The sequence below is a fragment of the Anolis sagrei genome, chromosome 7 (assembly GCF_037176765.1).
Source record: "Anolis sagrei isolate rAnoSag1 chromosome 7, rAnoSag1.mat, whole genome shotgun sequence".
Taxonomy (NCBI): domain Eukaryota; kingdom Metazoa; phylum Chordata; class Lepidosauria; order Squamata; family Dactyloidae; genus Anolis; species Anolis sagrei.
The window spans coordinates 23,573,706-23,594,311 of record NC_090027.1 but is presented as its reverse complement, the minus strand read 5'-3'; the positions used below and the strand labels follow the sequence as shown (position 1 = coordinate 23,594,311).

At 43.5% G+C, this 20,606-nt stretch overlaps 1 protein-coding gene across 2 annotated transcripts in view; it reads right to left on the bottom strand.

The window, feature by feature from the left end:
- The window catches only part of CNNM4 (cyclin and CBS domain divalent metal cation transport mediator 4), an 85,444-nt gene that overhangs the window by 21,304 nt on the left and 43,534 nt on the right, over positions 1-20,606 (bottom strand). The window lies entirely within an intron of this gene.

The window sequence follows — 20,606 nt, the reverse complement described above, 5'->3', positions numbered from 1 at the left end:
CCTTTCCTGTGGTTTGAAGCCATTGTGGTCCATGCCTTGGTCACCTCTAGATTGGATTACTGTAATGCACTCTACGTGGGGCTGCCCTTGAAAACGGTTCGGAAATTCCTACTGGTCCAATGGTCGGCGGCCAGGTTGTTAACTGGTGCTCCTTACAGAAAGAGGTCAACCCTCCTGTTTAAGGACCTCCACTGGCTGTCGTTCATCTTCCGGTCCCAATTCAAGGTGCAGGTGCTTACCTACAAAGCCCTAAACCAGCGGTTCTCAACCTGGGGGTTGCGACCCCCAGAGGGGTTGATTGGCCATTTCCAAGGGGTTGCGATACCACCTCCTTTGGCCCCACCCCCTCAGCCTCCCTGCAATGGCTGCCAGGCCCCCAAGGACAGAGATGCCAGCAAGGCCTGCCTTCATCCCTCTACTCTAGGCTCTTCTTCCTCCTCCTCTCCTTTTGGGCTCTCCATATTGTTTTTGTGATGAATCACTATGCTTTAAGTATGTTCAATTTGTAACAATAAAAACGCATCCTGCATATCAGATATTAACATTACAATTCGTAACAGTAATAGAAGTAGCAACAAAATAATTTTATGTTTGGGGGGGTCATCACAACGTGAGGAACTATATTTAGGGGTCACTGCATTAGAAAGGTTGAGAACCACTGCCCTAAACGGTTTGGGACCCGCCTACCTGTGTGACCGCATCTCCTTATATGAACCCACACGTTCCCTTCGATTATCTGGAGAAGCCCTGCTCACGATCCCACCTGAGTCGCAAGCGCGGTTGGTGGGGACGAGGGACAGGGCCTTCTCTGTGGTGGCCCCCTGACTCTGGAACTCTCTCCCCAAGGACATCAGACAAGCCCCAACGTTGACAATCTTTAGGAAGAGCCTGAAGACCTGGCTGTTCCAGTGTGCCTTTCCAGAATAGGAAACTCCCTGGCATCATGTCCCAAATGCACTTTGTTAGAGATTCAGGATTGTCTGCACATTGCACTTACCTCCAAAAACCTCTACATATCACCTGTCAAGTCCAGCACTTTTTAAATTTTGTCCATTACATTGGCCCGACCTTAGGTTTTAAATGCGTCATGTGTCATTGTTTTGCTTGATGTTTTATTATTTGCTTTATGAGTTTTACTGTTGTATTTGTATGCTGTTGTTTTGTTGGTGGCCTTGGCCTTTGTAAGCCGCATCGAGTCCTTCGGGAGATTTTAGCGGGGTATAAATAAAGTTAATATAATAGTAATAATAATAATTTCACCATGACTCTATTATCAACTTTCAATAAGGTTCTCTGTTATTGATCGTTTCACATCTCCCTAATAAGTCCATAAGCACATCCCTAACAGATATGGGGGTCAACTAAAAGTGTGAGTATTCTCCCCATCAGTGTTTCCTGACACTCAAGAAACTCATTTTCGGACCACTTTTCAAATTTTTCCATATATATTTTTCCATCGCAAGTGGAGAGGGCAAGTTGCAGGCATTTAAGGGAGCCAGCCATATGGACTTAGAAGTGGAATTTGAGAGAGAAGCAAGCAAATCAAAGTGAGCACAGAAGAGGGGTTTCATTTCAGCATTTTAGGATAAAGGACGTGAGAAATGTGGGGTGGGATGGGTGGGACGAATATTCCCACATAGTTGCAGCATTTTAAATAAAATTACAAGCCTGTGGCACAATGCACCCCTTCTTCAGAGCATTCACACATCACAATGGAGGATCAGTTTAAGTCAATCTTAAGGTTATTATGGCATTAGTGAAAAAAGGCAATTAGACAGCCTAATTGGCCTGCTATAATCAGGGAGGGGTCTCCCCTCATCCTTCACTGTGGGTGGCAAAAGACCTCCCATGCTCAGAAGGAAATAGTTTCAATCTGGTGGTATCACTTTTTATCATCACCAAAGAGAGTTATAGTTTCATGGAAGCCCTTTCATTCAGTAGTTAAGAATTGCTCACATGAGCAGACTTTCCCCAAACACTTGGTTGAGTCAACCTTGGATACTTTAATGGTCCTGGGAAACATTAATGATCCAGAACCATTAAAATAAAACAAATTATAAGAAAACAGGAATTCAAGACAAGAAACAATCAGGGCCAGCTAATATCGCCCAACAAAGGATTTCCCAGGCAGGAAGCAGCCAGGCTTTGAAGCTGCAAGGATATTCAAGGCTAATCAAGGTCGTCAATTGCAACATTCACACTTGCCTCCAACAGACAAGAATTCTTTCTCCCACCCTGGACGTTATTCCACAGATATATACACTTCCAGACAAGAAACAATCAGGGCCAGTTAATACCTCCCAACAAAGGATTCCCCCAGGCATAAAGCTGCAAGGCCATTCAAGGCTAATCAAGGTTGTCCATTACAACATTCACACTTGCCTCCAACAGTCAGGAATTCTTTTCCTCACCTGGGACGTTATTCCACAGATACATACACTTCCAGACAAGAAACAATCAGGGCCAGTTAATACTTCCCAACAAAGGATTCCTCCAGGCAGAAATAAGCAAAGCTATTCAAAGCTAATCAAGGTTGTCCAGTGCAACATTCACACTTGCCTCCAACAGACAAGAATTCTTTCTCTCACCCTGGACGTTATTCCACAGATATATACACTTCCAGACAAGAAACAATCAGGGCCAGTTAATACCTCCCAACAAATGATTCCCCCAGGCAGAAAGCTGCAAGGCCATTCAAGGCTAATCAAGGTTGTCCACTGCAACATTCACACTTGCCTCCAACAATCAAGAATTCTTTCTCCCACCCTGGACGTTATTCCACAGATATATACACTTCCAGGGCTAGTTAATACCTCCCAACAAAGGATTCCCCCAGGCAGAAAGCTGCAAGACTATTCAAGGCTAATCACTGTGGCCAATTCCAACAGCCAAGAGCTCTTTCTTCCACCCTGGACATTATTCCAGAAATATAAACATCACTTGCCTAGTTTCCAACAGACCTTTTAACCTCTGAGGATGCCTGCCACAGATGTGGGCATCCACAGATATATAAACATCACACAGAGAATGCTTCTGGGACATGGCCATACAGTCCAGGAAACTCACAGGAACCCAGTGATTCCATCCATGAAAGCCTTTGACAACAATTTTAAAGATGCTGGACTAGAGCATTGGTGAGAAAAAAAAACTTTTTAAAAAAATTGTGCCAAATTACAAAGTATCAAAAGCATCAAAATTCAATGTACCTCTGCTTTAAAAAGGAAATTTGAATCATAGAATCTTAGAGTTTCAGGAAAACTGCATTCAAAGCACCCCCAACAGATGGCCACATAAAATTCAAAGTCTGTGTATTTGTTGTTTGGTTTGATCCACAAAGGCTCCTCCATGGCCTGATGGATCTGGACCAAACGTGGCACATTGCCCCCTCATTACACAACTTAAAATAATTGACATGTTTCGACTTTAAAAAACCACTCCACTTTGCGATAAGAGCCCCAATAAGTTAAAATACGTATGTCGTGCTCAGAGGCCGCCACTAGAGGGCAATAGATAGCTAGAAAAGAATTAACTATTTACCTCCTGGTATGGATTCATGTATGGAGAGCTCAGGGGCAACCACAAGATTCCGTATATAGAATCACGGAATCATAGAGTTGGAAGAGACCTCATCGGCCATCCAGTCCAACCTCCTGCCAAGAAGCAGGAATATTGCATTCAAAGCACCCCTGACTTGTCTGGGTTTAGTTTCAGCTTGCTGGTCCTAGGCCATTAATAAAAACTAGAGAGATGGGCCAAAACTAACAAAATGAAGTTCAACAGGGACAAATGCAAGATACTCCACTTAGGCAGAAAAAAACAAAATGCAAAGATACAGAATGGGGGACAATGCCTGGCTCGAGAGCAGTACGTATGAAAAAGATCTTGGAGTCTTCCTGGACAACAAGTTAAACATGAGCCAACAATATGATGTGGTAGCAAAAAAAAGCCAATGGGATTTTGGCCTGCATCAATAGGAGCATAGTGTCTAGATCTAGGGAAGTCATGCTACCCCTCTATTTTGCTTTGGTTAGACCACACCTGGAATATTGTGTCCAATTCTGGGCACCACAATTCAAGAGAGATATTGACAAGCTGGAATGTGTCCAGAGGAGGGCGACTAAAATGATCAAGGGTCTGGAGAACAAGCCCTATGAGGAGCGGCTTAAGGAGCTGGGCATGTTTAACCTGAAGAAGAGAAGGCTGAGAGGAGATATGATAGCCATGTATAAATATGGGAGAGGAAGCCACACGGAGGGGGGAGCAAGCTTGTTTTCTGCTTCCTTGGAGGACACAGAACAATGGCTTCAAACTACAAGAGAGGAGATTCCATCTGAACATGAGTAAGAACTTCCTGACTGTGAGAGCCGTTCAGCAGTGGAACTCTCTGCCCCGGAGTGTGGTGGAGGCTCCTTCTTTGGAAGCTTTTAAACAGAGGCTGGATGGCCATCTGTCAGGGGTGATTTAAATGCAATATTCCTGCTTCTTGGCAGGGGGTTGGACTGGATGGCCCACGAGGTCTCTTCCAACTCTAGGATTCTATGATTCTAAGGAAGCTCCCCGAATCCTAAACTGGTGCCTGGCAGCTGTGACAGTCTGGATGAGAGCTAAAACTGAAACTCAATCCAGACAAGACAGAGGTCCTCCTGGTCAGTCGTGAGGTTGATCAGGGTGTAGGGTGGCAAACTGTGCTCAACGGGGTTATACTCCCTCTGAGGACACAGGTCCGCAGTTTGAGGGTCCTCCTGGACTCAGTGCTGATACTTGAAACTCAGGTGTCAGCGGTGAGCTGGGTTGGACTGGATGGCCCATGAGATCTCTTCCAATTCTTTGATTCTATGATTCTATGAACTCTCATGTAAAAGATAAAGGTTTTCCCCTGACATTAAGTCCAGTCATGTTCTACTCTTGGGTTGGTGCTCATCTCCATCTGTAAGCCAAAGAGCCGGCGTTGTCCATTGACACTTCCAAGGTCATGCATGAAGCGCCGTTACCTTTCCATCAGAACAGTATCTATTGATCTAATCACATTTGCATGCTTTCAAACTGCTAGGTTGGCAGAAGCTGGGGCTAACAACGGGAGCTCACACCACTCCTCAGATTTGAACCTGTGACTGGTGACATGAGAGCCCCTGGTGACGCAGTGGGTTAAACTGCCGAACTGCTGGACTTACCGATCAAACATTAGCTATTGTCACTTTTAAGAGGGAAAAAACAGCATATAAAGCAGTGGTTCTCAACCTTCCTAATGCCGTGACCCCTTAATACAGTCCCTCATGTTGTGGTGACCCCCAACCACAACATTGTTTTTGTTGCTACTTCATAACAGTCCTTTTACTACTGTTATAAATCATAATGTAAATATCTGATATGCAAGATGTATTTTAATTCACTGGACCAAACTGGACACAAATACCCAATGCACCCACATGTAAATGCTAGTGGGGTTGGGGGAGGATTGATTTTGTAATTTGGGAGTTGTAGTTGCTGGGATTTATAGTTCACCTATAATCAAAGAGCATTCTGAACTCCACCAGCGATGGATTTGAACCTAATTTGCCACACAGAACTCCCATGACCAACGGAAAACACTGGAAGAGTTTGAGTTTGGGAGTTGTAGTTCACCTATATCCAGAGAGCACTGTGGACTCACACAATGGTGGATCTGGACCAAACTTGGCACAAATACTCAATATGCGCAAATGTGAACACTGGTGGAGCCTGGGGAAAATAGACCTTGACTTTTGGGAGTTGTAGTTGCTGGGATTTATAGTTCATTACAATCAAAGAACATTCTGAACTCCACCAACGATAGAATTGGCTCAAATTTCCCACATGGAATCCTCATGACCATCAGAAAATACTGTGTTTTCTGATGGTCTTTGGCGACCTCTCTGACATCCCTTCACAACCTCCTCAGGGGTCCCGACCCCCAGGTTGAGAAACCCTGATATAAAGAGTAAAAGCAATTATAGTAATTGTGTCTGTTGTGGGTTTTGGCCCTGCGGTTAGACAAGGGGGGTTTGGAATCTTTATTAGCATCCTCTCCAAACGTTAATAGCTGACTGGTGACATGAGAGCCCCTGGTCAGCAAGTTCAGCAGTTCGGCGGTTTAACCCACTGCGTCACCAGGGGCTCTCATGTCACCAGTCAGCTATTAACGTTTGGAGAGGATGCTAATAAAGATTCCAAACCCCACTTGCCTAACGCCGAGCCGAAACCCACGACAGACACAATTACTATTATTGCTTTTACTCTTTAGATGTTGTTTTTTCCCTCTTAAAAGTGACAATAGCTAATGTTTGCACCTGCCTGATGGTCCTCCTCCCTCCCCATCCTTCTTTCCTTTTGTGTCGTGCCTTTTAGATCAAAAGCCCACAGACCGGCTTCTGACTGCTGTAAACCACTCTGAGAGGCTTTGCGTAAGCCGAGGAGGGTAAACAGGCTTTAAATAAACCAACAAACTTGGTGGATGTAGAAGAGAGTCCTTCCAAGACGGAGAAGAGAGTCCTCTCCTTGCTTTCTGTCGCCATCACGTGCCTGTGCCCGGCATGAGAGAAATGGGGATTAAATTGAATACGGCAATGGTGCCCAAATGAACCCGGCTTGGAAGAAGGAGGGGACATTGAAGCCGGGAGCTTTTCTCATCCTCTGGGATAGTTAAGCAGAGCCAAACACTGGCCTTCTTGTTGGAGAAACAAGGGGACGTTGCTGTTCAAAGCGATGTGGGAAAAGAGCTTCAGGGATATTTTCAAAAAGCAACTGGGTACAACTGGGATGTCTTTGATCCCCAGAAGAATCAGGCCCAAAGCTTGAAAAGTGATATTTAAATATAATTAGGACCCATTAGGGGTACCTTTATCCCTCCTGTTTTTATTTTTATGTTTAGAATTGGCAAGCATGTCATTGCGGAGATTCTTGTCAAGACTGAACATCCCGGGACTTTCCAACCCCTTAGAAAGATCATGGCTCCAGCAAAGGTGCAATTTTCCCCTTTTCCACTCTCTGCAATTTACGCAAAAACTGTGTAAAACTCCTCCCTAAAAACAAAATGTTATTCTTTTCCTAAATCAGTGTTTCTCAACCTGGGAGTCAGGAAACCCCGGGAGGGGGGGGGATCATGAGGGGGTTTCAGAGGGGTTGCCAAAGATCATCAGAAAATGCAGTATTTTCTGCTGGTCATGAGAGTCCTGTGTGGGAGGTTTTGTTGCAACCCAAATCAGGAAACAAGACCATAAGATATTAATCCACCAAGCTTGACTGTGAAAAAAAAATCCTTTTTTATTGATGAAAAATGATTACAAAATAGAGGAAAAGACAAAGTCAAAAAGCCACAGTAAAATTCAGCAGTCAGGAATATCTCTGAACTAGATCAAAATTCCAAAAGTAACACTATAAAAACCTGGAATCTGTTAGCATTCCACTAACCGTACTTGGAAACTAGAAGCCTCTGGAAATGCAGGCCATGGGAAACGGGAAATCTGCCAAGGTATTGCCTCAGTCTAAACGATGCTTGATCTAACGAGACAGCCCGGGGAGAGACACTTTACACTAAAGAAACTGTTTCGGGACATGCCTCCAGGCTTTGAAGCTTGTGCCTCCCTTTCCTTTAATCTGCTTGACCTTTGCAGACTCTGCGATTCACTCCTGTTTTTCCAAATCTGTCCTTTTCTATCCTAGTTAAAAAAGGCAGGTGCTAGCTCCTCTGGAGAGCTATCACCGCTTGATTCTGAAACATTCCCATCAAGAAATGTAGTTTCACTTTCCAAGCCACTGACCTCAGAATCAACAGTTTCCAAACCATCAGGGGAAGAAACATGTTCAGTAGCCTGTTCAGTTGCATCAGAAAATACAATGAGAGAATCAGGTTCAGGTTCACACGCAGGCTGAACCCCAACAGGTTTAGCCCAATTCTATCCTTGGTGGGGCTCAGAATGCTCTTTGATTGTAGGTGAACTATAAATCCCAGCAACTAAAACTCCCAGGTGTCAAGGTCCATTTTCCCTAAACACCAGTGTTTATATTTGGGCATATTGAGTATTTGTGCCAAATTTGGTCCAGACGTATCATTGTTTGAGTCCACAGTGCTCTCTGAATGTAGGTGAACTACAACTCCAAAACTCAAGGACAATGCCCACCAAAACTTTCCAGTATTTTCTGTTGGTCATGGGAATTGTGTGTGCCAAGTTTGGTTCAATTCCATCATTGGTGGAGTTCAGAATGTTCTTTGATTGTACGTGAACTATAAATCCCAGCAACTACAACTCGCAAATGACAAAATCAATCCCCTCCAACCCAACCAGTATTCAAATGCGGGCATATTGGGTATTTGTGACAATTTAGTCCAGTGCATGAAAATACATCCTGCATATCAGATATTTACATTATGATTCATAACGGTTGCAGAATTACAGTTATGAAGTAGTAACGAATATAATGTTTTGGTTGGGGGTCACCACAACATGAAGACAGAGGGGAGCAGAACTGCTACTCTGGCCAGAGCGAAGACAGAAGGGAGTAGAAGACATTTCCATCTTGTATTCTGTCTTTACTAGTAATATAATATAGTATATTGTATGTACATATAATATTTATAATATTATAATATAATACAATATAATACTAGTAATAATAATAATGCGATATTATAATTATATATTTACATTACATGTAATATTACTAAAAATCTTCTATATAAATAAAAATGTAATGTTAGTTTGTGCTACCATCAGAACTCAAAAACCACTGGGAGAATTGACACCAAATTTGGACACAAGACACCTAACAGTCCAATTTATGTCCTACACTCGAAAAAAAATGGTTTTGTCATTTGGGAATTGTCGTTGCTGGGATTTATAGTTTACCAACAATCAAAGAGCATTCTGAACTCCACCAATGATGGAATTGAGCCAAACTTAGCACATAGGGCTCCCATGACCAACAGAAAAAACTGGAAAGGTTTGGTGGACATTGACCTTGAGTTTGGGAATTATAGTTCACCCACATCCAGAGAGCACTGTGGACTCAAACAATGATGGATCTGGACCAAACTTGGCACGAATATTCCATATGCCCAAATATGAACACAGATGGAGTTTAAGGGAAATAGACCTTGACATTTGGGAGTTGTAGTTGCTGGGATTTATAGTTCACCTACAATCAAAGAGCATTCTGAACTCCACTAATGATAGAGTTCAACCAAATATGGCATACAGGACTTTCATGACCAACAGAACACACTGGAAGGGTTTGGTGGGCATTGACCTTGAGTTTGGGAGTTGTAGTTCACCTACATCAAGAGAGCACTGTGGACTCAAACAATGATGGATCTGGACCAAACTTGACACAAATATTCCATATGCCTAAATATGAACACAGATGGAGTTTGGAGGAAATAGACCTTGACATTTGGGATTTGTAGTTACTGGGATTTATAGTTCACTACAATTAAAGAGCATTCTGAAACCCACAAACGACAGAAATGGGGCAAACTTCCCACACAGAACCCCCATGACCAACAGAAAATACTTAAGGCCATCCAGTCCAACTCTGTTCACCAGGGCAAGAAAATGTAATCAGAGCCCTCCTGACAAAGAGCCATACAGTAAAAAATATAGATAGATAGATAGATATGATTCTCTCTCATACACATAGATATAGTATCACAGATTTGAAAGAGACCCTTAAAGAAGGACTATGAAGAAATACTGTTTACTCACAAGCATAAAGGAATTACATATATTAGAAACCAACACTTTCTCATTACTTTATTTTCCAGATCACCAGACTGGGCCACAGCAACCCGTGGCAGGGGACAGCTAGTATTACAACATAATGGTATAGTGCAATATAGTAATATATAATACTGATATTGTACTATGCTAATAATATAATATATTATATGAAAATATATATTGTAAGCTGCTGAGTCCCCTTCGGGGTGAGAAAGGATGCATATAAATGTCGTAAATAAATAAATAAATAAATAAATAAATAAATAAATAATAAGAACTGTATTAAGGGGTCGCGGCATTAGGAAGGTTGAGAAATACTGGCCTAAGTCTAGGTGACTTGAAGCCACAGAGAAACACAGGTTCAACTCAAGGAGAGAGAGAAAAGATTTTAGGGCTCCCAAATACTGGTTGCTCCATACAAATCGTACCCTTGCGAACCCTAACTTTAGCAGGAAGCAATGGCAGAATCAGTGGACTTGCTTTGTTGTTTGGCAAAGGCAGCGGCCGCCCAGGTCCACGGGCCAGAGATTAAAACAAAATCCTTCTCGACAGTAGAAGAGAGAGCCTGACCTCTCAGCAGTCGAGATGGGTTGCCAAGCCCTGCAAACAGCAGGACTCCGCTTTTGAATAACAGCAGGCCTAAGGCTGGATGCCTCCGGAGCAATTCTGCAGGACAGAGCAATGTGTTTGTCCACCGCCATCCCTGCAGAGCCGGTTCCACCAAGCACCTGCCCCACCCCTTTAAAAAAAGAGAAAGGACTTTTTTTTAATTTTAGTGTAAACCAAAGGTTACAGAGAAGGTGTGAAAGCAAGAAAAAAGACTTCCTGGAGAATTAGAGCAGTGAGAAAACAGAATCAAAACAGGGAGGAGAGCTGTGAATTGCAGTGAACGCAAATGATTCTCATTTGTCTCTCAAACTTCAGCCATCCGGGAGAACAAGGGCAATTGGAAGGTTGGACCCATAGCATGGCCATGGGGTGACCAACTTGGCCAACCTCTCAGCCAACCATGGAGACCCTCCTCAAATCCAAGACTGGATTGTCCTGTTATCTAGCAAGCTATAATGTTCTTCTCTTTGGTTGCTCAAATATTTCTCATGCCAGTAAGGTAATGCTCAAGATCCTGCAAGGAAAACTCCAGCAATACATGGAGCAAGAGTTGCCAGATGTTCAAGCTGGGTATAGAAAAGGCAGAGGAATGAGAGACCAGATTGCCAATATCCGCTGGATAATGGAGAAAGGCAGGGAGTTTCAGAAAAACATCTACTTTTGCTTCATTGACTATTCTAAAGCCTTTGACTGTGTGGATCATAATAAATTGTGGCAAGTTCTTGGTGGGATGGGCATCCCAAGCCACCTTGTCTCTCTCCTGAGGAATCTGTACAAGGACCAAGTAGCAACAGTCAGAACTGACCACGGAACAACAGACTGGTTCAAGATTGGGAAAGGCGTACGGCAAGGCTGCATCCTCTCACCCAACCTTTTTAACTTGTATGCAGAACACATCATGCGATGTGCGGGGCTTGATGAATGCAAAGCTGGGGTGAAAATTGCTGGAAGAAACATTAACAACCTCAGATATGCAGATGACACCACTCTGATGGCCGAAAGCGAGGAGGAGCTGAGGAGCCTTCTAATCAAGGTGAAAGAAGAAAGCGCAAAAGCTGGGTTGCAGCTAAACATCAAAAAACCCAAGATCATGGCAACAAGAATGATTGACAACTGGGAAATAGAGGGAGAAAATGTGGAGGCTGTGACAGACTTTGTATTTCTAGGTGCAAAGATTACTGCAGACGCAGACTGTGGCCAGGAAATCAGGAGACGCTTCCTTCTTGGGAGGAGAGCCATGTCCAGTCTCGATAAAATAGTAAAGAGTGGAGACATCAGACTGGCAACAAAGATCCACCTAGTCAAATCCATGGTATTCCCTGTAGTCACCTATGGGTGTGAGAGCTGGACCTTAGGGAAGGCTGAGCGAAGGAAGATAGATGCTTTTGAGCTGTGGTGTTGGTGGAAAGTTCTGAGAGTGCCTTGGACTGCGAGAAGATCCAACCAGTCCATCCTCCAGGAAATAAAGCCCGACTGCTCATTGGAGGGAAGGATACTAGAGACAAAGTTGAAGTACTTTGGCCACATCATGAGGAGACAGTAAAGCCTAGAGAAGACAATGATGCTGGGGAAAGTGGAAGGCAAAAGGAAAAGGGGCCGACCAAGGGCAAGATGGAGGGATGTATGGGATTCTTGAAGTGACTGGACTGACCTTGAAGGAGCTGGGGGTGGTGACGGCCGACAGGGAGATCTGGCGTGGGCTGGTCCATGAGGTCACGAAGAGTCGGAGATGACTGAACGAATGAACAACAACATATATATATATATATATATATATATATATATATATATATATAAAATATTATTATATATATTATTTCATATATTTATATCCCGCCCTTCTCCCCACAAGGGGGACTCAGCGCGGCCTTACATGAGCATCAGAGGACGCTAACAACATAAATATCATAAAAACTACAACTTAGAATAAAATCATTTTAAAACATTGTACATCATCAACAAAATTTAACAATAAATTAATAGATTAACGTGCCAGTAAAACCAAGCCGAGCCGGGAGAATCTATGTCGCAAAAATCCAAATTTCCTTTTCCTATTGCCGCTGGCCTCTAATCGAACACCTGGCCCCAGAGCCAGGTCTTCAGTTGTTTTCTAAAGGACAGGAGGGAGGTGGCCAACCTGATATCCTTAGGGAAAGTGTTCCACAGACGGGGGGCCACTGCCAAGAAGGCCCTGTCTCTTGTCCCCACCAACTGCGAGAGTGGTGAGATCGAGAGCAGGGCCTCTCCTGATGATCTTAAGCTTCGTGATGGTTCATAGCAGGAGATACATAGCTGGAGGTCAGTTGTGACTAGCAATGCTGTAGAATTTGAAGAGGCATGAATGGAGGGTGAAAGAGAGAAACGTGCCAAGAGGAAGGCGCATCAAGCCAACCCCGACTGGATCCGCCTTCCACCTGGAAATTTATTACAATTCTCATATTCCCCCATAGCCATGTTGGACTGGGATTCTAGAAGTTGTATTCCCAAAGGCATGGGTTCTCAACCTGTGCGTCCCCAGATGTTTTGGCCTTCAACTCCCGGAAATCCTAACAGATGGTAAACAGGCTGAGATTTCTGGGAGTTGTGGACCAAAACACCAGGGGACCCACAGGTTGAGAACCACTGCCCAAAGGGTAACTTCATCAAGGTCTAATGTCATAGCATCTATCACAATGGTTCTCAATCTTCCTAATGCTGCGACTCCTTAATACAGTTCCTCATGTTGTGGTGACCCCCAACCATAACATTATTTTTGTTGCTACTTCATAACTGTAATTGTGCTCCTGTTATGAGTCATGCAAATATCTGATATGCAGGATGTATTTTCATTCACTGGACCAAATTTGACACAAATACCCAATAAGCCCCAATTTGAATACTGGTGGGATTAGTGGTGGGGATGGGATTGATTTTGTCATTTGGGAGTTGTAGTCACTGGGATTTATAGTTCAATTACAATAAAAGAGCTTTCTGAACTCCAACAACGATGGAATAGAACCAAATTTGGCACACAGAACTCCACGACCAACTGAAAATGCTGAAAGGGTTTGGTCGGCATTGACCTTGAGTTTAGGAGTTGTAGTTCACCTACATTCAGAGAGCACAGTGGACTCAAAAAATGATGCATCTGGACCACAATTGGCACGAATACTCAAATGAGAACACTGGTGGATTTTGGGGCAAATAGATCTTGACATTTGGGAGTTTTATTTGCTGGGATTTATAGTTCACCTACAAGCAAAGAGCATTCTGAACCCCATCAACAATAGGATTGGGCTAAACTTCCCACACACAACCCCATGCCTTGAAGAGACTCACTGGCACGAGCCCCCCTCTAGCCTCGCACGCTCTCCCTCGCCTACAAATGCGTATCATGCTGCCATGCACCAAGCACGCCTGCTCTCCCTTTCCTGCTTGGAGTTTCAGAAACAGCCCTCCCCTTCACTGTTGGCCAATCACAGCAGAGGAAGGCTTTTGGTGGGAGGATTCGCTGTCTGTTTCCAAAAAGAAAGAGGACAGGCGGAGAGACCTTCAGCCTTCTCTGCCGAAGAGGTTCCTAAGACCATCAGAAATATCTGTTTTCTGGTGGTCTTTGGCGACCCCTCTGAAACCCCCTTGCGTCCGTCCCCCCCACGGGTCCCACCCCCCATGTTGAGAAACGCTGCTCTATGGTAATGAATATGTATTGCAGTTTGCAGATTCATACCTTAGATTAGGCATGGGCAAACTTCATCCTTCCAGGTGTTTTGGACTTCAATTCCCACAATTGAATTGTGAGAGTTGAAGTCCAAAACACTTGGAGGAAATTAGCCCATGTCTACCTTAGAACTATGAATCTATAATTGCACCTTAATCAGTGTGATGACGGAAACGTACTCCCAGCCCACCTTAATCGTCCAGCAGACTCATCAGGCAAATGAGATCTGTTCAGTTGCTGATTAGAATCATAGAATCAAAGAGTTGGAAGAGACCTCTTGGGCCATCCAGTCCAACCACCTGCCAAGAAGCAGGAATATTGCATTCAAATCACCCCTGACAGATGACCATCCAGCCTCTGTTTAAAAGCTTCCAAAGAAGGAGCCTCCACCACACTCCGGGGCAGAGAGTTCCACTGCTGAACGGCTCTCACAGTCAGGAAGTTCTTCCTCATGTTCAGATGGAATCTCCTTTCTTGTAGTTTGAAGCCATTGTTTCGAGTCCTAGTCTCCAGGGAAGCAGAAAACAAGCTTGCTCCCTCCTCCCTGTGGCTTCCTCTCACATATTTATACATGGCTATCATATCTCCTCTCAGCCTTCTCTTCTTCAGGCTAAACATGTCCAGCTCCTTAAGCCGCTCCTCATAGGGCTTGTACTCCACACCCTTGATCATTTTAGTCGCCCTCCTCTGGACACATTCCAGCTTGTCAATCTCTCTCTTGAATTGTGGTGCCCAGAATTGGACACAATATTCCAGGTGTGTCTAACCAAAGCAGAATAGAGGGGTAGCATGACTTCCCTAGATCTAGACACTATGCTCCTATTGATGCAGGACAAAATCCCTTTGGCTTTTTTTGCTGCCACATCACATTATTGGCTCATGTTTTAACTTGTTGTCCACGAGGACAACGAGATCTTTTTCACACGTACTGCTCTCGAGCCAGGACTTGTCCCCCATTCTGTATCTTTGCATTTCGTTTTTCCTGTCAAAGTGGAGTATCTTGCATTTGTCACTGTTAAACTTCATTTTGTTAGTTTTGGCCCATCTCTCCAATCTGCCAAGATCGTTTTGAATTCTGCTCCTGTCCTCTGGAGTATTGGCTATCCCTCCCAATTTGGTGTCGTCTGTAAACTTGATTATCATGCCTTCTAGCCCTTCATCTAAGTCAATAATAAAGATGTTGAACAGCACCGGGCCCAAGATGGAACCCTGCGGCACTCCACTTGTCACTTCTTTCCAGGATGAAGAGGAAGCATTGGTGAGCACCCTCTGGGTTCGTCCATTAGGGCACAATGAGGATGACATTTCCAATCCAGGACCCTATTGCAATTGATTGCTGCAGCCTTGCTTGCTGGTTAGCTGGAAGCTTCTTCTTCCTTAGCATCTCAATAGCTTTCCTTTGTCATCTGCTTTGCTTCCGGCTCTTAAGGTGGGCTGTGGACTTGAGCCAGGAGACATTATAGTAGGATCTCGATTTTTGTAAAAATTTAGGGGTGCTGGATCCTCATAAAAGCGGGAAAAACCACAAATAAAAATATGCTATAAGCTGAAATGAGATGTTTGGGGCAAGTGTGAAGGTAAGCATCTCATATGGCAATTATGCCCTGCCTATTACAGAATGACATCAACACTTGAAAGAGAAACTCCATGCCCACACAGAGATGTGTCATGCCCACTCTACGCATAACCCAAGCTAGGGAAGAGAAGAAAACAGACCTGAGGCAAGTTCCACAAACCATTCTGTGCCAATTAGATAGCAATGGTGGGCAGCTTGTGGGTTTGTACCTCGCATCATTCCTCACCTTTGGCTGTGTCAACTAGGCTGATGGGGTAGCCATCCAACCACATCTGATGGGCCACAAGTTGCCCACTCACGGTCTGCACCATCAAAAGCAGAGTTTGGCTACCCACGTGCAAACTACATAACTTCTGCTTATTTGATGTGCGGAGGAATCAAAGAACACGGCACACTCTTTGGCATCATTTTAATCAGACAGACTCAGGTTCTAAGGCAGAGTTTCTCAACCTTCCTAATGCCGTGACCCCTTAATACAGTTTCTCATGTTGTGGTGACCCCCCAACCGTAACATTATTTTTGTTGCTACTTCATAACTGAGATCTTGCTACGGTTATGAATCAGAATGTAAATATCTCATATGCAGGATGTAGTTTCATTCACTGGATCACCTTTGGCACAAATACCCAATATGTTCAAATTTGAATACTGGTGGGGTTGGGAGAGGGAGATTGATATTGTCATTTTGGGGGTTGTAGTTGTTGGGATTTATAGTTCACCTACAATCAAAGAGCATTCTGAACTCCCCAAATGAAAGAATTGAACCAAACTTGGCACACAGAACTCCCAGGACCAACAGAAAATACTGAAAGGGTTTGCTGGGCATTGACCTTGAGTTTTGGAGTTGTAGTTCACCTACATCCAGAGAGCACTGTAGACTTAAACAATGATGGATCCACAGAAATGCTGGACCACACCAACAACCACCATGTCAGACTACACAGAGAAGCCATTGAAATCCACAAGCATGTGGACAATTTCAACAGAAAGGAAGAGACCATGAAAATGAACAAAATCTGGCTACCAGTATTAAAAAACTCTAAAATTATAACAGCTAAACAACAGAGAGGAAAAAACCAGGCACAGATTAACACCTCCCAGCAACAGATTTTCCCAGGCTCAGGCAGGCCTCCAAATGCTAATGAAGGTGATCAGCTAAACATTCACACCTAACTGCAGCAGGGAAGAGCTCCTTGCCCCACCCCAGCCATTCCACAGAATATAAACCCATTGTCCTAATTCCAACAGACCTCACTAGCTCTGAGGATGCTTGCCATAGATGCAGGCGAAACGTCAGGAGAAATGCCTCTAGAACATGGCTCTATAGCCCGAAAAAACCCACAAGAACCTAGTGATTCCAGCCATGAAAGCCTTCGACAATGATGGATCTGCAACTCCCAAATGTCATAGAATCATAGAATCAAAGAGTTGGAAGAGACCTCATGGGCCATCCAGTCCAACCCCCTGCCAAGAAGCAGGAATATTGCATTCAAATCACCCCTGACAGATGGCCACCCAGCCTCTGTTTAAAAGCTTCCAAAGAAACAGACTCCACCACACTCCGGGGCAGAGAGTTCCACTGCTGAACAGCTCTCACAGTCAGGAAGTTCTTCCTCATGTTCAGATGGAATCTCCTCTCTTGTAGTTTGAAGCCATTGTCCTGCATCCTAGTCTCCGAGGAAGCAGAAAACAAGCTTGCTCCCTCCTCCCTGTGGCTTCCTCTCACATATTTATACATGGCTATCATATCTCCTCTCAGCCTTCTCTTCTTCAGGCTAAACATGCCCAGGTCCTTAAGCCGCTCCTCATAGGGCTTGTTGTCCAGACCTTTGATCATTTTAGTCGCCCTCCTCTGGACACATTCCAGCTTGTCAATATTTCTCTTCAATTGTGGTGCCCAGAATTGGACACAATATTAATCACACTGGGGAAAAAATCCATTTAAAATCCAGTTTCTGCCTCCTGCAGAATTCTGGGGTTTGTAGTTTAGTGAGGTTGTTAAAGGGTCCTCCCTAAAATTCAAACCCTAGAATTCTACAGGAGGCAGAAACCGGATTTTAAGTGGATTTTTTTTCTCTAGTGTAATGAAGCTTTATTAGAGTGAGGTGGAAACGTGTAATAGAGCTGTGTATCATCTGTATACAGATGACACCGAACTCCAACCTTTGCCCAGGACATTCTAACTTCCCATGTAAATGAAAAGGGAAGAAGATAAAAGTTACAGAAGCTGTCCACACACATCCAGTATTGTGTAGTGATTTGTGACCATGGTTTGATTCCTCTGTTAGAAAGCCATTGGGTGACACACTCTCAGTTGTAGAAAACCCTGCGATGGGGTCACAATGAATCAGAAATGACTCAAAGGTCCACAAATTCCACTGATTCTCACCCCCCTTTGGAAGAATGTACTCTTTCAGATGAAAGTAGGAGGGCAGGAACGTCAACTGCAATAAAAAAAACACGCCAAAGGCACTGAGTCTTGAACTTTGGAGCGGATGGCACTCCAAGGCAGGAGCAAAGAAGCAGAAAAGAATTCAGAAACAAACACACACTTCCAAAGAACTGCTCCCTTCCCTCGTCTTTACTCTCTGCCTGGTAAACCCTGGATTATGGGTTTATGAGAGGAGGAAATCCAGTAAGTCAAGAGTTAGTGGGTGGTAAACTCCTCAGGGCATCTGGAAGGAGAGAAGGGGTGACAAAGAGAGGGCAAAACGAGGGCATTGCCCTCTCCCCCAAATAATCCTACCTGCCCCATTAAATTCCCATATTTCCAGCATGGCAGAGAGTAAGGTAAAGGTAAAGGTTTTCCCCTGACAAGAAGTCCAGTCATGTCTGATTCTGGGGGTTGGTGCTCATCTCCATTTCTAAGCCAAAGAGCCGGCGTTGTCTGTAGACACCTCCAAGGTCATATGACCGGCATGACTGCAGAAGCTGTACCTATTGATCTACTGTATATACTCAAGTACAAGCCTAGTTTTTCAACCCTTTTTGAGACTGAAAATGTTCTGCTCGGCTTATATTCGAGCCAAGGTTATTTATTGTTTTACCCTGTTAGAAATACATAATAAATGTATTGTTATTGTTGTTGTTGTTGTTACATTGATGATTCTACTTTATTACTTTTACTAGCCGTCCCCTGCCATGCATTGCTGTGGCCCACATGGGGGTTCTCTGTGGAAGGTTTGGCCCATTTCTATCATTGGTGGGAGTCAGAATGCTCTGTGATTGCAGGTGAACTATAAATCCCAGAAACTACAATTCCCAAATGTCAAGATTCTATTTTCCCCCAAATCCACCAGTGTTCACATTTGGGTATATTGAGTATTCGTGTAAAGTTTGGTCCTGATCCATCATTGCTTGAGTCCACAGTGATCTCTGGATGTAGGTGAACTACAACTCCAAAACCAAAGGACACTGCCCACCAAACCCTACCCAGTATTTTCTGTTGGGCATGGGAGAACTGTGTGCCAAGTCTGGTTCAATTCCATCATTGGTGGGGTTCAAAATGCTGTTTGACTGTAGGTGAACTATAAATCCCAGCAAACTACAACTCCCAAATGACAAAATTAATTTTTTTGAGTGAAGGGCATACATTGGGTTGTTAGGTGTCTTGTGTCCAAATTTGGTGTCAATTCGTCCAGTGGTTTTTGAGTTCTGTTAATCCCACAAACGAACATTACATTGTATTGTCGAAGGCTTTCATGGCCGGAATCACTCAGTTCTTGTGGGTTTTTTCGGGCTATATGGCCATGTTCTAGAGGCATTTCTCCTGACGTTTCGCCTGCATCTATGGCAGGCATCCTCAGAGGGTGTATATTTAGAAATCACCCTCTGAGGATGCCTGCCATAGATGCAGGCGAAACGTCAGGAGAAATGCCTCTAGAACATGGCCATATAGCCCGAAAAAACCCACAAGAACTGAGAGAACATTACATTTTTATTTATATAGATTATATTTATTATTTTACTCTATTATTACTGTTATTATTACATTTCATTATTTTACTCTATCTTTATTGGAAGGATATGCAAGCACATTTACATTGAAGGTTAGAATGATGGGTTAATCAGAGTTCCACAGTCTAATCTTAAATTATAGTTTTATGTAAATATTCAAAATATTTAACCTACTGATGCCTCAATTAATGCAATTTTATTGCTATCTATTTTTATTTTGAAATTTACCAGTAGCTGCTGCATTTCCTACCCTTGGCTTATACTCGAGTCAATACGTTTTCCCAGTTTTTTGTGGTAAAATTTGGTACCTCAGCTTATATTCAGGTCGGCTTATACTCGAGTATATACTCACATTTGCATGTTTTCAAACTGCTAGGTTGGCAGAAGCTGGGCTGAACAGCGGAAGCCCACGCCATTCCCTGGATTCGAACCTGTGACCTTTTGGTCAACAAGTTCAGCAGCTTAGTAGTTTAAATTACTACTAAGTAGTTTACTAGTAGTAGTTACTACTAGTACTAGTAAACTACTAGTAGTTTACTACTACTTAGTACTACTACTACTTTAAATTACTACTAAGTAGTTTACTACTAAGTAGTTTAAATTACTATTGTGTCACCGGGGGCTTCTTATTGAAGAGAGTAAGATATGGAAAACTGTGTATATTTAGAAATCTTCTACTGTATTTATTGTGTTCACACTTCCTTGGGAACTTCCCCTTCTCCTTCTGGGCCAGTATTGTACAGTATTTTTAAGCATTTGAGTGAAGTTTTAAGATACTGCAATCTTTGAAATTAAGGGACTAGAGACAAAATTTATTTTCTGGGTCAAGATTCCTATTGGAAGTAATGATGCAATGGTGCTTGGCGAGAGGTAAAAAAACAATATAGCTCAAGCAAGACTTATAGAATCATAGAATCATAGAATCAAAGAGTTGGAAGAGACCTCATGGGCCATCCAGTCCAACCCCCTGCCAAGAAGCATGAATATTGCATTCAAATCATCCCCGACAGATGGCAATCCAGCCTCTGTTTAAAAG